General features: G+C 43.9%; 1 protein-coding gene across 3 annotated transcripts in view; it reads left to right on the top strand.

Moving 5' to 3' along the window:
* The window catches only part of SLC9A9 (solute carrier family 9 member A9), a 510,485-nt gene that overhangs the window by 492,238 nt on the left and 5,156 nt on the right, over positions 1-13,091 (top strand). Inside the window, exon 15 of one of the 3 annotated variants that reach the window (XR_011426649.1) lies at positions 12,465-13,028. The gene's annotated coding sequence lies outside the window, so the exon portion shown is untranslated. 3 annotated transcript variants of the gene reach the window in all.

The raw sequence follows: 13,091 nt of genomic DNA, 5'->3' as shown, positions 1-13,091 counted from the left end.
AAGACAAAGTGAGGAAGGACCTTCCTGGTAATGGAGACAGAGCATGCAAAGACAAAAGTTAGGAAGGTACTTGGTGGATATGGGAACTGTGAGTAGCCTAGAAAGGCCTTCTGTGTCAATCTTAGTAAACCAACCTTGTTTTCTAAGTCAGTGGATTCTCTAACATTAGGTTGTGTGTTGTGGTTATTACCGTGCACAGGAACCCCTTTGTTTGGCTGGAATTTTGTGTGGAACCCCGAGATGGAAAGCTGAAAGCGAAGCAGCTGTGGTTCCTGTGGGAGTGGAGCAGGAGAGCTGTACTTTAACAATCAGAAGGGAGAGCGTCGTCAGGCCTGGGAGACCAGTGATGGAAGATCAGTGGGACTTCAGAGGCACAAACGGCTGAGCTGTCTGAGTGGATTGGGGATTTCCAAGTGCCAAGAAAAGCTGTTCAAATGGGAGGAAGAACAGATGCAAAGACCCAGAGGGACAGTGATACATAAACAGGAATCAGTGCTTAATTTCATTTTTCAGAAACTAAGTCTTGTGAAAGAATGTGGGAATAAGGTTGGAAAGAGAAGGGGGCGGGGCCAGGGAGGGCAGGGAAGTTCAGCTATCTAGCCAAGGACGCGTCCTCTGATCTCACCGCATGGCGGTACGTGAGTGGCAGTCATGCTTTTGTACTCCTACTTCTTTTAATAATAAGCAGGATACACCTGTAATCTGGGTGCTCAATGCACATAGGCCCATTGATAAAACGCAGGATCTGTGAGACCTGAATCTGGATCCATGTGCATCTAAAAGGCAAAACCTCACAGAAAGGCTAAGTCCGCTACTCATCACCTTTGAAACCAGTCCCTGGTGCCTCCCCTGCCAAAGCAATTGCAACCTAACTCTCTAGGTCCCTAGTGACACAACCACCTCGTCCTTAAGTCAATGAATCCTGGGAACTTAGGACCCCAAGGAGAGACAGCGCTGGTGTACGCTCTGCCTCCCCTATGACGCTCTCTCTCTGTCTATACTTCGGGACTATTGATGTGGCAGATGCTTTAGAAATATGATTTGCAAGCCATAGGAGGCTACCTATATGGGTCATAGAATCATTTAACCAACTCAAGACCAGCATTTATAAAAAATGCAATAGTAGAGAATACTGCATTGGTTAGGACAGAATCGACTATACTGTGGTAACAAACATTTCCCAAATCTCAGTGGCCCATTAAGCAGTTTTATTTCTCTCCCACTTAAAGGCTGCTAAGGATGTGGGTGACCCTCTAGAGCGACTGTCCTCCCTGTGGTAACTCAGTGCTCCAGGCGGCTTTGATCCGCAGCTCCACTTCTCAACCTGAGGCCTCCTTGGGTCTCTGTAGCGGGGAAAGAGTCAGCTGGGGGGTTGCATGCTGGCTCCCTATGTTTCAGAGTAGAAGTGACAGTAGTCCCTTATGACCACAGGACATCAGCCAGAATTAGTCATTTAGTCCCACCTACATCAAGGATGCTGATGTACCTACTTCAGGTACCAGAAAGAGGAGGAGAACTGGATACTGGTGAATACTAGCTATGTGCAGTGTAAGCATAATGGAAGACGGAGAACGGAATCGAATAGAATAGGAGTAGATCCAAGCGCATCACAGAAGCATTTCTAGTTTTGTGTGTGTGTGGTTGAGCAGATGTTGGGGCATGTACTGAGCAGCAATTGTAAAATGTATTTCCAGGTAGGGGTTAGAGGTGAAAAAAAGTTTGAAAGTGACTACATCTCAGAGAAAAATGCTCCTGGAGAGGAGAATGTGATTATTTATGACATGTGACCCTATGACAACAAAGGACTCCTCTTGTGTCTGCTCAGCCAAAGGAAATAGAGTTTCTAAACTCTCCTGAATGGGCTTCATTCCATAGCTCAAAAATAACCCAATGTCACAAACCTCCTTTCCTGTACCCGTAGCACACTCAGTGGGTTACAGCAGTCAGCATTGCTGAGGGTTATGTGTGGGTGAGAGAGTGTGTGTGAGCTTTGTTTTCCTCAAAGAGCCACAGGGCATGCGTTCTACTAAGGAGTTGCTGAAGGGTCAAGAAGAGAGGTGTCCATAGAGTATAGGAAAGTTAGAGCTGCCTCAAGGACAGCTAAGGCCCAGAGAGACAGACATGATGATGAGAAAGGGCTGCTGCAAGGTGACATTGAACACCCGATGCCCAACATGAACACAGCACCTTCTGAGTAAGCACCTCCTTCCTGACAGGTCTTTCCTGTGCCAGGACCTCGTAATATAAGTGCTTGATTGAAATCCTGCTGTCACGAAACAATGAGCCTCCCTGGGTACCACCGTGTAGGGCACTGCTCCAAGAATAGAAGGGAATCTTCTGAGAGAAACTTTGCAATATCTTTCCTGGGTCTCCAGCAGCAGCACAAGAAATATTATGAACTCTGCAGGGCATGTGGTGGGTGTTTCATGAGTAAATTGACTTAGGGATGTTTGAAGTATATTTCTAATACTTATAACTCCTCAAGGGACACAGTGAAAAAATAATAATGTTAACTAACATTTACTGAGTTCTTATTATGTGCCTGGAACGATGCTAAAAATTCTATCTATTTTTAACTCACTTAGTCCTCTCCCTTAGAGGTTACTATTGTAAGCTATTTTTATTTTATGGGTGATGAAAATGAGGCTCAAAGAGCTTAGGAAATTTGCCCAGTCATAGATAATAAGTGGCAGAGCTATGATTCAAACCCAGCCTGTCTGTCTTTTTAACTACTACTAAAAAATAAACAGAAGACTTGGGGTTATTCAGAAATAGCAGGAAGTTATAGGCTGAATTGTTTCCTCAAAAAAAAAAGGTGTGTTGAAGTCCTAACCCCCCAGTACCTCAAAATGTGACCTTATTTGGAAATAGGTTCAAGGCAGATATAATTAGTTAAGCTGAGGTCATGCTGGGAAAGGGTGGGTCCCGAATCCAATATGAAGACAATCATGTGAAGACACAGAGCGAACAGCATGGGAACATGGAGGTAGGGATTGGAGTGAAGCAACTACAAGCCAAGGACCACCAAGGAGTGCTGGCCATCACCGGAAGCTAGGAGAGTAGCATGGGACAGATTCTCCCACAGAGCCTCAGAAGGAGCCATCCCTGCCACCACCTGGATCTCAGACTTGTAGCCTCCAGAACTCTGAGACAATGCATTTCTGCTGTTCTGAGCCGCCCAGTTCGTGATGGTTTGTTACAGCAGTCCTGGGAAATGAACACACACGGTAATTGCAAACTCTAAATAATTACCTAACTGGATCTAACAGCATCACGGGCTTCCATAATAAGGAGAAAATCGAGGTCCAAAGAGTTTGAGAGAATTTGCTCAAATTGAGAAGCAGTCACAGCAGCCGGAACCTCAGCCATCTGTGTTAGGTGTCTGCTGTCTCCCTCCCCGTGAAAGTATCAATGGCGGTCTCCTCCTTAACTTCATATTCTGAGAATTCTGAACCATAGTGTCCACACTGCAGTTGCCAGTGCAAAAGTGACTGTTTCTATTTCCCAAAGGTACTCCCAAAGATGAGTACAATTATGCATCCCCATGGGCTCCCTGCCCAAGCCCACACGAGGACTGGTCCCCCCCAGGCTCACACTCCATTCCGAGAGGCAAGGGTAGGACGCGGCCCCATGGGGTACTGGATGAGCCTGAGAGCTTGGGCAGTGCTGACCGCCTCCGTCTGAAATATGAATTCTGGAGCCAAGGCTCCAACTCTCACAAGACCGCATCCACTCAGTTTTGGGAGGAGAAATCAAATAGAAATTTCCCCCCAAACCAGAGTGGAGACCTGGAGCAGAGTTACTTCTCAGAGCTCAGTTCAACATGCTTCCAGGGAGGCAACCCATAAAGGCCTGTCGCCAAAATCTTAGTAAGCTCACAGAGAGGGCCTGGGTCTGGGTGGCACTGCCCCTAACCAGAAGGCCACCAAAAGACAAGACTCATTCCATGTAAGCAGCAGCAGCATTTTCCTCCAAATTATTTTCTCTCAAAATAACTTGAGCCAAATGTGACGTTCAATATGGTACAAATGGATTTCAGCTACCTCTGATAGGCAGCAAAGATTCCTACAAATCTTTTGATCCCATCCTGTGTCCAAAGGGAAGAGTTTCAAGGACACAATAGTAGGAGGAGAAGCAATAGTAATAAGAGTAAAAGTAATGTTATTGTCATTATTATTATTATTGCACTGTGCAGCTCACAGATGTGGCACCTCCACATCCAGAGTCCTTCAAGAGACCGGACACCATTCTGCTCTGCATCATTTAGACCACTGGTTTTCAGGGGATTGTTAAAATGCAGATTACTAGGCTCCACCCCAGGGGGTCAGGTTTAAGAGCCAAGGAATCTGCATTTTAACAAGCATAACAGGGGATTAGGATGCAGATTGTCAGGGACCACACTCAGAGAAACCCGGGTTAGGATTTTCTTCTGTATTAAGATCCAAGGCTGTGGGTCAGATGAACTCTCAGGTTTCCTCCAGCCTCATGATTCCAGTATTTCCCCCTTTTATCTTGTGTTTATCTGTTTATCTTGCGTCCACTTGCCCTACTTAAGCTGGTTGCTTTGGTATCCTACAACTGTCTTCTTTCCATTAACCTTTCCAACAAACTCCACTGCCCTTTCTCTGTCCCTGGATCGTCTGTCTGGAACCAAGAAGCTCAAAAGAATTATCTTAACATTTGCTAGGTAGATCCTGTAGATATCACTGATAAAACCAACCCCCAGTACAAATAGGATAGCAAGCATCCCATTTTATCGGCCTTTAGTCTGCCCTAGTCCTTAATACTTAATCACTCCTGACCAGAGCTTCCTAACTCACGACCTCTCGTGGAGCATGGATGGGTTTCCAGGTATCTGGGAACTCTCTGAAAGTCACGTGAAATTGTATGCAAATGATGAGTGCGCAGGCATTTTTTTCAGAGAGGCAAGTCCTAGGTTAACCACTATGGCTCCAGACACCATCTGACTCACCTGGCGGTGACCTGGGGAGTTGATTTTGATAAATCAAAGCTACATTGTTCCAAAAAGATGTTATTAGTGTGCAGAGCATCTGTCAATGATTAAACAATAATAAAATTTATGAAACAGTCTTTAAAAAAAAAAGCTACATTGTTTGAATCATAGTTCCCAGTTAACTTAGGCAGTTCATTCAGAGTTCAATTTAAAAATCTAACTAGACCACGTCCCCATTCATTAGTAATGTGCTAGACACTAATCACCAAGGATAGAAGATCAAATAAAATAGTTCCTGGAGGATTCTGGGAAGACAGCAGTGGCATCAACAGCATAGTCTTTCAGTCTCTCCAGATCTCCATATAAAATAGGCAAAACAAATCCATAACAAAACCAAAACCCCATGGACACATTTCCAACAAAACTAGAGGCAAGTTTTCTCACAAACTCCAAATTACCAGTGAGTAGAGACAAACCACCAATACCACAAGTGTCCACGCAGGAGGAAAACGGAAGCCCTAGGGTAGCGTCTGATGGACCTGAAAATGGGAGAACTCCTAAATAGCCCATAGAATTTCCTGGAAAGGGTCTTTGGGCCAACTGGATAAACTTCTCTAAAACTGGAGTAGGGGTAGGGAGTGGGGAGTGTTGGCTTCTCCACTAGGAGTAAGTGAACGGTCCCAGCAGGAAGGACTGAAGGGGCTGGAGCAGTCGGGGCCCCTGAGAGCCCTCAAAATGGATCCTCCGGGGCTCCCTTCCAGGACAGGGCCCTCCACCCAGGAGAAACGGCCTGGAGTGAAATCAAAATTGAGCTGGATAGAGACAAGTGTGAGGAAGGAAAGACGAGGTCCAGACCAGCTGGGGAGAGAAATGGGGCAGGAAAGCACAGAATGCAGGTCACCATGCTTAGCACTGCATAAAAACGACAGAAGAGGGACCTCTGTGAAGCTGAAAAGCTTTTCTGCCTCATTCTACAAGTTCGGGAAAATAATTTCACATAAAAATGAACAACAGAAAAGAATAGAAGTCAAATCTCACACAGACTTATTATAAGAAAAAAAAGAGGATAAAGAGCAGAATAACATCCATACAGACAATGAAAACAAACCAGAAAGACATGCTCATAAATAGATCAGAACTACCACATACTGTATTGAAACAAGTTAAAAGACATTAAGAAAATGATACAAGATATGAAAGAACAATATATCAGAATTAGGGGGAAAAACTCTGGAAATAATTTAAAATAAAGAAAAAAAGCATTTCAGAAATGAATAGTGAATCAGAAGGAATACAAAACCATATAAACATAATGGATGATACCTTAAGAGAAATAGCAGGTAAAAAAAGGAAATTTTTTTAAATCAAAAAGGAATGAAGAAAAAGATAAAATGGATTCAAGAGGAAGTCGTAAATATTGAAGATAGGCGAAGAAGGTTGATCATCCAGAAAACAGGAGTCTCTGAGGAAAAAAACAAAGCTAGGAAACAGAACAAGTACTCATTCAAGAGAACTTTCCAGAAATGACAACACATTTAACATATTGGAACTACACATTGAAAAACCACACCATGTGTCTGAGAATATCAACCTAGAACAGCAAACATCAGAAAAGTGTTAGTGAAATTAATGAACTTTAAAGAAAAAGTCCTTTGGGCCTCTAGGAAAAAAAATGTGATCTATAAGGTGAAGAAAATTATATTTTCATTAGACTTCTCAGGAACAACACCCTGTGTCAAAAGAAAATAAAAACATATTTAAGATAATCAAATGAAGAAAGTATAAGCCAACAATTTTACTTCCAGGAAAACGGACTTTCAAAATATAAAGGGCACAAGCTGTTGTCAACATACAAGAACTCAGTTCTTGAACAAGCCTCATGTTCCCATGAGTCCTCCTCAAGGAATCTGCTAAAGAATGAGCTGCAGGGAATCAAAATGACTAGAGAGACATTGACCCAGGCCTGGAGATGAGCATTAAATACAGTTACCTGGAGAGCTGGGACTAAATGAGGGCAGTGAGAGAGCACAGAAGGTGGTGCCTGTATGATCTGACAGTGTTGATACAGTACAGACAGTTGTACTATAGGGTTTTTTAGTGGGAGGTTAGAATGGAGGGAGGATATGCAAAATTGTTCAATGTAGTATGTAATTACCATTGTGGTAGAACAGTATTATTACTTTGAGACTATGTGTAATACAGGATAAGACAAACGAGTAATTATAGAATATTCTAATTCTACATTCTCTGTGTCCTTGAGAATCAGAAATGCCTGAACTTGAACTGGAAATATCCATAGGACTCCTGAGATGTATCACCAGCAGCGTGGTGAAGGGGGTTTGCAGTAGCTGGTGAGGACAGACTGTGCACATCTTGTCCCAACATCACATTTATCGACTTCATGTTGGTATAATGAATTCAGTCACAATGGGAATATTTACACCATAGAAATTGGGAAACACTACAAATCCAGGCCTTTTTTTTTTCTACAGAGAGAGGGAGTCGGTTGTTAAACATTTGCCAGCACCTCACCTTATATGGCAACGCGTGGTGCCCAGATTGTGCTGTTAAAATGCCATTTCTTGCTAAAAGAAACTGGAGAGTTTTGGAGAAATAGTTGGTTTGAGGTCTGAAACAGGAGACGCACAAGATGAGCCTGGAACAACTTGTCATACAAATGACAAGGAAGCTATCAAAGACAATGCCATCATGTCAATAGGACGCAGGAGCCAATGTGAAAAGACTCACACTGACCAAAGATTGTGGGTTAATTTGAGCTTCAACAAGGATAATATTGCAATCAAATGCATTTAAATTCATTACTTTATAATGATGTTTAAACAAAGAATCGGTCATCTTCGGAGGATGATAACCAATCATTATCTTGAAAACTGGTAAATAGAAAAAATCAAGCATTTATCTTGCCTTTCCTGCATTGACTATTTCACTGAATATCCCAATAGCATAAATGAAAATGTCTCTTTATAAAAGTATTCTACCTAATAAAATAAAAAAGATAGAATTTCACTATTTGCAATCCCCAGTGAGCAAATAGACAGAGGTATTACACATCAGTGGCCGCTCAGCAACCACATATGATGTGCCTTCTTTAGTCCTGACAAAGGGGTAGAATAGAACCTGAACCTAATCCAATCTCTGGATCCAGCTGGCAACCTGCAGGAAACACCAAGGGCAGAGGACCACGCTGGGCTGCACGTGAGTTTGCAATCAGCAAAACTCAGGCCGTGGGAAACTCCAAAGGTCAAATGGCCCAGATTCTTCAGCAGATAATTCATAAAGAAATTAGAAGGGTGGAGGAGGAAGCTATGGACTTAAACATACAATATTTTTTTCATAGGCAAGCCCACACTGTAGTGTGTCAGAGCGCACACTTGAGTGATAAAACTATAACACAGACTCAAGGAAGTGATTAGTACAAAAGTGAGGATAGCTGCTCCTTGTGGGGAGAGGGAGGGGTTTTGATTAGGATGAGACACACCCGGAAGGGGCTTAGATGGGGATAGGGGGTGGGTGGCAATGTTCTGTTTCCTGGCCTGGCTGGTTGCCGTGCCTTGTAATGATCCATTAAGCTATACATTGGATTTGTGAAGTTTGATGTCTCCCTTTTTCATTTTGCAATAAAAAGATTTTTAAAATAATAAAGTTCTTGCCCTCAAGGGGCTTAGAGTCTAAAGAGGGAGAGGGAGACGTGAACAATTAGCTTCAAGACGATGTGATAAATGCTGTCAGGCAGGTATGTGCATGTTGCCATGGAGCTGAAGTGCTTCAGCATGGCAGGTTCAAGAAGGCTACCAGGAGGAAGGGACACACCAGCCCAGCCTTGAAGAGAGAGCCCTTCACCAAACAGACATTTGAGTAACAGCTCAGAGCCCAGGCTGAAGGGGGCTGCAGTCACTGCTTGCTGGATTACTCCAGGCAGTTCTGCTCACCCATCAGCGTGTTTTTATTCTGGCATCTGCTGCTGTCTTTCTGCCCCAGCAGTTGTCCAGGGCAATTTTCTTTAAGATGGTAAAGGTTAGAATTGTCAACCAAAGGAGCATATGCTCACCTGCGTGTGAATAGAGGGTTTCTGCCTTTTCCTTGTTTTTAAATCAGAACTTCGTGGATAGCCTAGGGGACGGTGCCATCTTCACAGTTTTTCTTGAAATAGAGTGGGCGCTGCAAAGATAGGATCCCACTCCTATGTTCTCCGCAAGTGCCCAGTGCAGAACTGGAAGTCCTCCCTCAAGCTGGAGAGAACAGAGTGAGGAAACGGCTTAGAGAAGAAGGGCTTTTGGTTGGACTCTTCAGGCCCTTCCTCTGACCCAAACCCTGAACACCAGCTCAGCAGAATGGTTCATCGCGTATTTAACCAAGATGGCAGGACAGCGAATGTCCATTTACAGAATCTGACATGTCCAAAGGAAAGAGAGAGAACACGCTCGATTTGTTAGGCTACATTTCCTGAGAAACAAAGCAGAAGGGGAGTGATTTGTATATTGGAATCTGAGAGCGATGGGATATGTACAATTTTGGGTGTCCTCAGCTGGCTCTGTTCGTGGATGCTGCGTAAATAACAGTTTGGGGACTCAGCAAGTCACTAGCAAGTGCAACCTGGTTTTCTGCAGAAATGTATGGGCTTGGAGGGCAAGGCTGGCCTCCATTCCAGGTATACTCACCCTTCCCCACCCACCTGGCACTGATCCCTGACCATCTCTGGTGGCAAGCTGGCACTGGAAACTAAATGCACTCTAGAAAAAGAGGTAAGAATAGATTAGAAGAGAATTGAAAAGCCATCCGTTTACACATTTCTTGACTGGTAAAAGAAGACCATAGTACCCACCTACAGTTGTATAGAGAAAATAAGACATATGGGAATGCTTTATAAATGAAAGAGTGCAGAGTGTATTCCTGAAAAGCCTATACAGAGATAAATATGCTTGCCTTCTTTACACAGCTGTGCAGTGACAAGTTTTTTATCCTGACAACAAGACCATTCATCAAGCCTATACATACAAACACATGCAAATGCTTCTGATAGGCGCAGTCTCCCTACACAAGCTGAGATGTGACGCTTCATTAATCCACTCTCGGGTCTAACATCATCAAGGCTTCACCTTGTGGCGCCGAGTATCTGACCCAGCCTCCAGACAAGATGGAACAATTGGAGGAGGCCGTTAGAGAGGCCTGGGTTCCAGGCCAACTGGACTTACCTCATACCTATCCTCACCTAAAAGAAATGGCTTTATGGACATGAGAGGCCATGTTCTTTTTCTTCCTATTTAAGATTTGAACCTCATGTGGAGGGCAATACTCCAGAGAGAGCCTACTGTGTTCCACACTTGCTGATCCACAGTCACCCGGGGCACTTAAAATACACCTCTCAGACCTGCTGAATGGGAATCTCCAGGGGAGGACTGGGAAATCTGAATTTTTAACAAATGTCCAAGATGATCTTCATGATGAGGCAAGTTTAGAGAAAGTCAAGATAGAAGATAGCTCCTCAGGGCTCTCAAATCAAAGACTTCTTAAAAGGTCCAGAGAGAAAGGGGTGTGTTCGTCTGTTCAGTCCGCCATAACAAAATACCGTAGACTGGCTGGCTTAAACAACACTTATTTTCTCACAGTTCTGGAGGCTGGAGGTCTGGGATCAGGTGCCAGTGGGGTCGGGTTCTGGAGGAAGTCTCTTCCAGGCTTGCTGAGAGCCACCACCTCATCATGTGCTTACAGGACCCCTTCTGTGTGGACATGTGGAGGGAGAGCGAGTAAGCCTCCTGGCGTCTCGTATAAGGGCACTTATCCCATCGTGAAGGCCTTACTCTCATGACATCATCTAACCCTAATGTCTTCCCAAAGGCTCCATCTCCGAAGACCACCACATTGGGCGTCAGGGCTTCAACATACGAATTTGGGGAGGATGAAAACATTCAGTCCATGATAGGGACAATGGTGCGTAGTCCCCTCAAAGGGGCAGGTGTTCATTTGTGGAGCCGGATCTTTGCTTGGAGTTTTCGCATCTCACCAATCTGTGTAGGACCTCGTCGTGTGAGGCACAGGCATGAGTAAGCTGTGCACCCAATGGTCTTGGTAACATACAATGGACAAAACATGAGGATTTAAAGTAATCAAAACAAAAGCTAACAAAAGAGAGAGAGAGAAATCAATGTAACCAGGTATTTTGGGTGTTAGTTAAATTACGCATTAAATTTAGCTCTGGCCCTGCTGATAGCTCAGGCCAAAGGAGAAAATGCATCTGCTAATTGTCTTTCCTAATTCACGCGTGTTAAATTCTGGGTAGAGTTCCAGCTTTTACTTAAATCTTCTGAACCAAACTGCTATTTCCAAATTTATGCCCTTTAAGGATGAGAAAAGTCATTGTTTTTTTCCCCCCAGAGCTCAACATTTCATCTTGATGTTTCTAGCTTATTAGAGAAGCAAAACTCGCTGTACCAAAAACATCCAATGGGGAATCTTTCTTCCCAAACATATACTAGAACCTGATGAGAAAAATAACACATTTTGCAAAATCGGCAGTTGGGGTTTTTTGTAGGTCAAAAGAGTTTTCTTACTTTTTAATAATTCAGATAACCCTGGAGATCCAGCCACTTTCCAGAAATTGCTCAGCAAGGAAGACTCTGGAAAGTCACTGATTCCCAGGTTCCAAATCAGTTATCCAGTCAGACGAGTCCTGTTACTCAGTGTCTCTGTAACAGAAGGAAGACACCCAGTGTGGTGGAATGTCCCTGCTCTCAGGCCCAGCTCTGCCATTAACTAACTGGCTGGGTTCCATTGAGCCATTCCTTTACCCTCTCAGAGCCTGTTGTCTTCATTAATTCAACAATGATTTCTTGAACATCTAAAATGTGCCAAGCACTGTATCTAGGTGAAGGGGACAGCCCTGCCCTCAAGGAAACCATAGTCTGGAGACAAGGGAGCTTTCCATTCTAGAAGTAATTGCTAATTTCCTTGTGTGGGTGCCTCACTAGTTTGGCAGATAAAACAAAAACAGAAATATACGAGTGCATGAAGGCATGAATGATTGAGTAAGCAAGTGAAACACAAAGGTTTTTTTAATTTGTTTTTGTTTTTCTCTGTGTGTGAGGAAGATCGGCCCTGAGCTAACATCTGTTGCCAATCTTCTTCTTTTTTCTTGAGGAAGATTGTTGCTGAGCTAACATCTGTGCCAATCTCCCTCTATTTTGTATGTGGGGTGCCGCCACAGCATGGCTTGATGAGCAGTGTGTAGGTCTGTGCTCAAGATCCGAACCCACGAACCCCAGGCCTCCGAAGCAGAGTGCATGAACTTAACCACTACGCCACCAGGCCAGCCCCACAAAGGTTATTTTTTAACCGCTTTATTTTATGTCATTACCACTCTTTTCATGGTCCCTTTGTCGAATAACTCAGGCCCAAGACGTCGATCTTCGCCTCACCTTTCTTAGCCTTTTATCCTCAGGAAAACCTCATTCACTGGCTGCATTCTGTCCCCTTCATTCTCTTCTTGACACAGATACTCAGAATCTACTTCCATCACTCACACCACCTCCGAATATTTTTCTATACCATAAATTCGACAAATGTCCATTGAGCACATGACATATGGAAGCACCCAGCAAACCAAGACGTTGGAAAACAGAGACTCAGCTCCTCGTCTGCTGCGGCTGTGGATGGCGCTTTGCGTGTTCGAGTCACAGCCCCACAGTGTGTGCCTCACCCCTTCACCGCACAGCTACTGGGATGTCAGAACAGCCAGAATGGCCCCATGCGCTTCCTTGAAGAGTCTTACACCAACAAATTCTCCCCACCTCTTACCTACCACCTCACGCTAGCTCCTGGTCCAACAATTTTAAGCCCAAATAGCGATTTTTGGTGTAGGAGCAGCTTAAGTTTTCCACCCACTAACCAGCCTGTAAACCCCAACGCTACACCAAATGCCTGGAGCTCCGGCTTCTCATCTCTACCCTCGGAATCATCTCCCAACAGTATTTGAACAACGACTGAGACACCAGACTCTCCAGAAAGTATTGCTTAGAAAATAAACTTTTAAAATAAAATAAATAGCATTCAAATAGCATTTAAGAGTTTAAAACCACTTACTTCTACATATGTTATTTCGGTTAACATTCACAACAATACT

This window comes from Equus caballus, chromosome 16 (assembly GCF_041296265.1).
Source record: "Equus caballus isolate H_3958 breed thoroughbred chromosome 16, TB-T2T, whole genome shotgun sequence".
Classification (NCBI taxonomy): Eukaryota; Metazoa; Chordata; class Mammalia; order Perissodactyla; family Equidae; genus Equus; species Equus caballus.
Note: the sequence above shows the minus strand (reverse complement) of the source record. Positions and strands in the feature narration are given on the sequence as shown.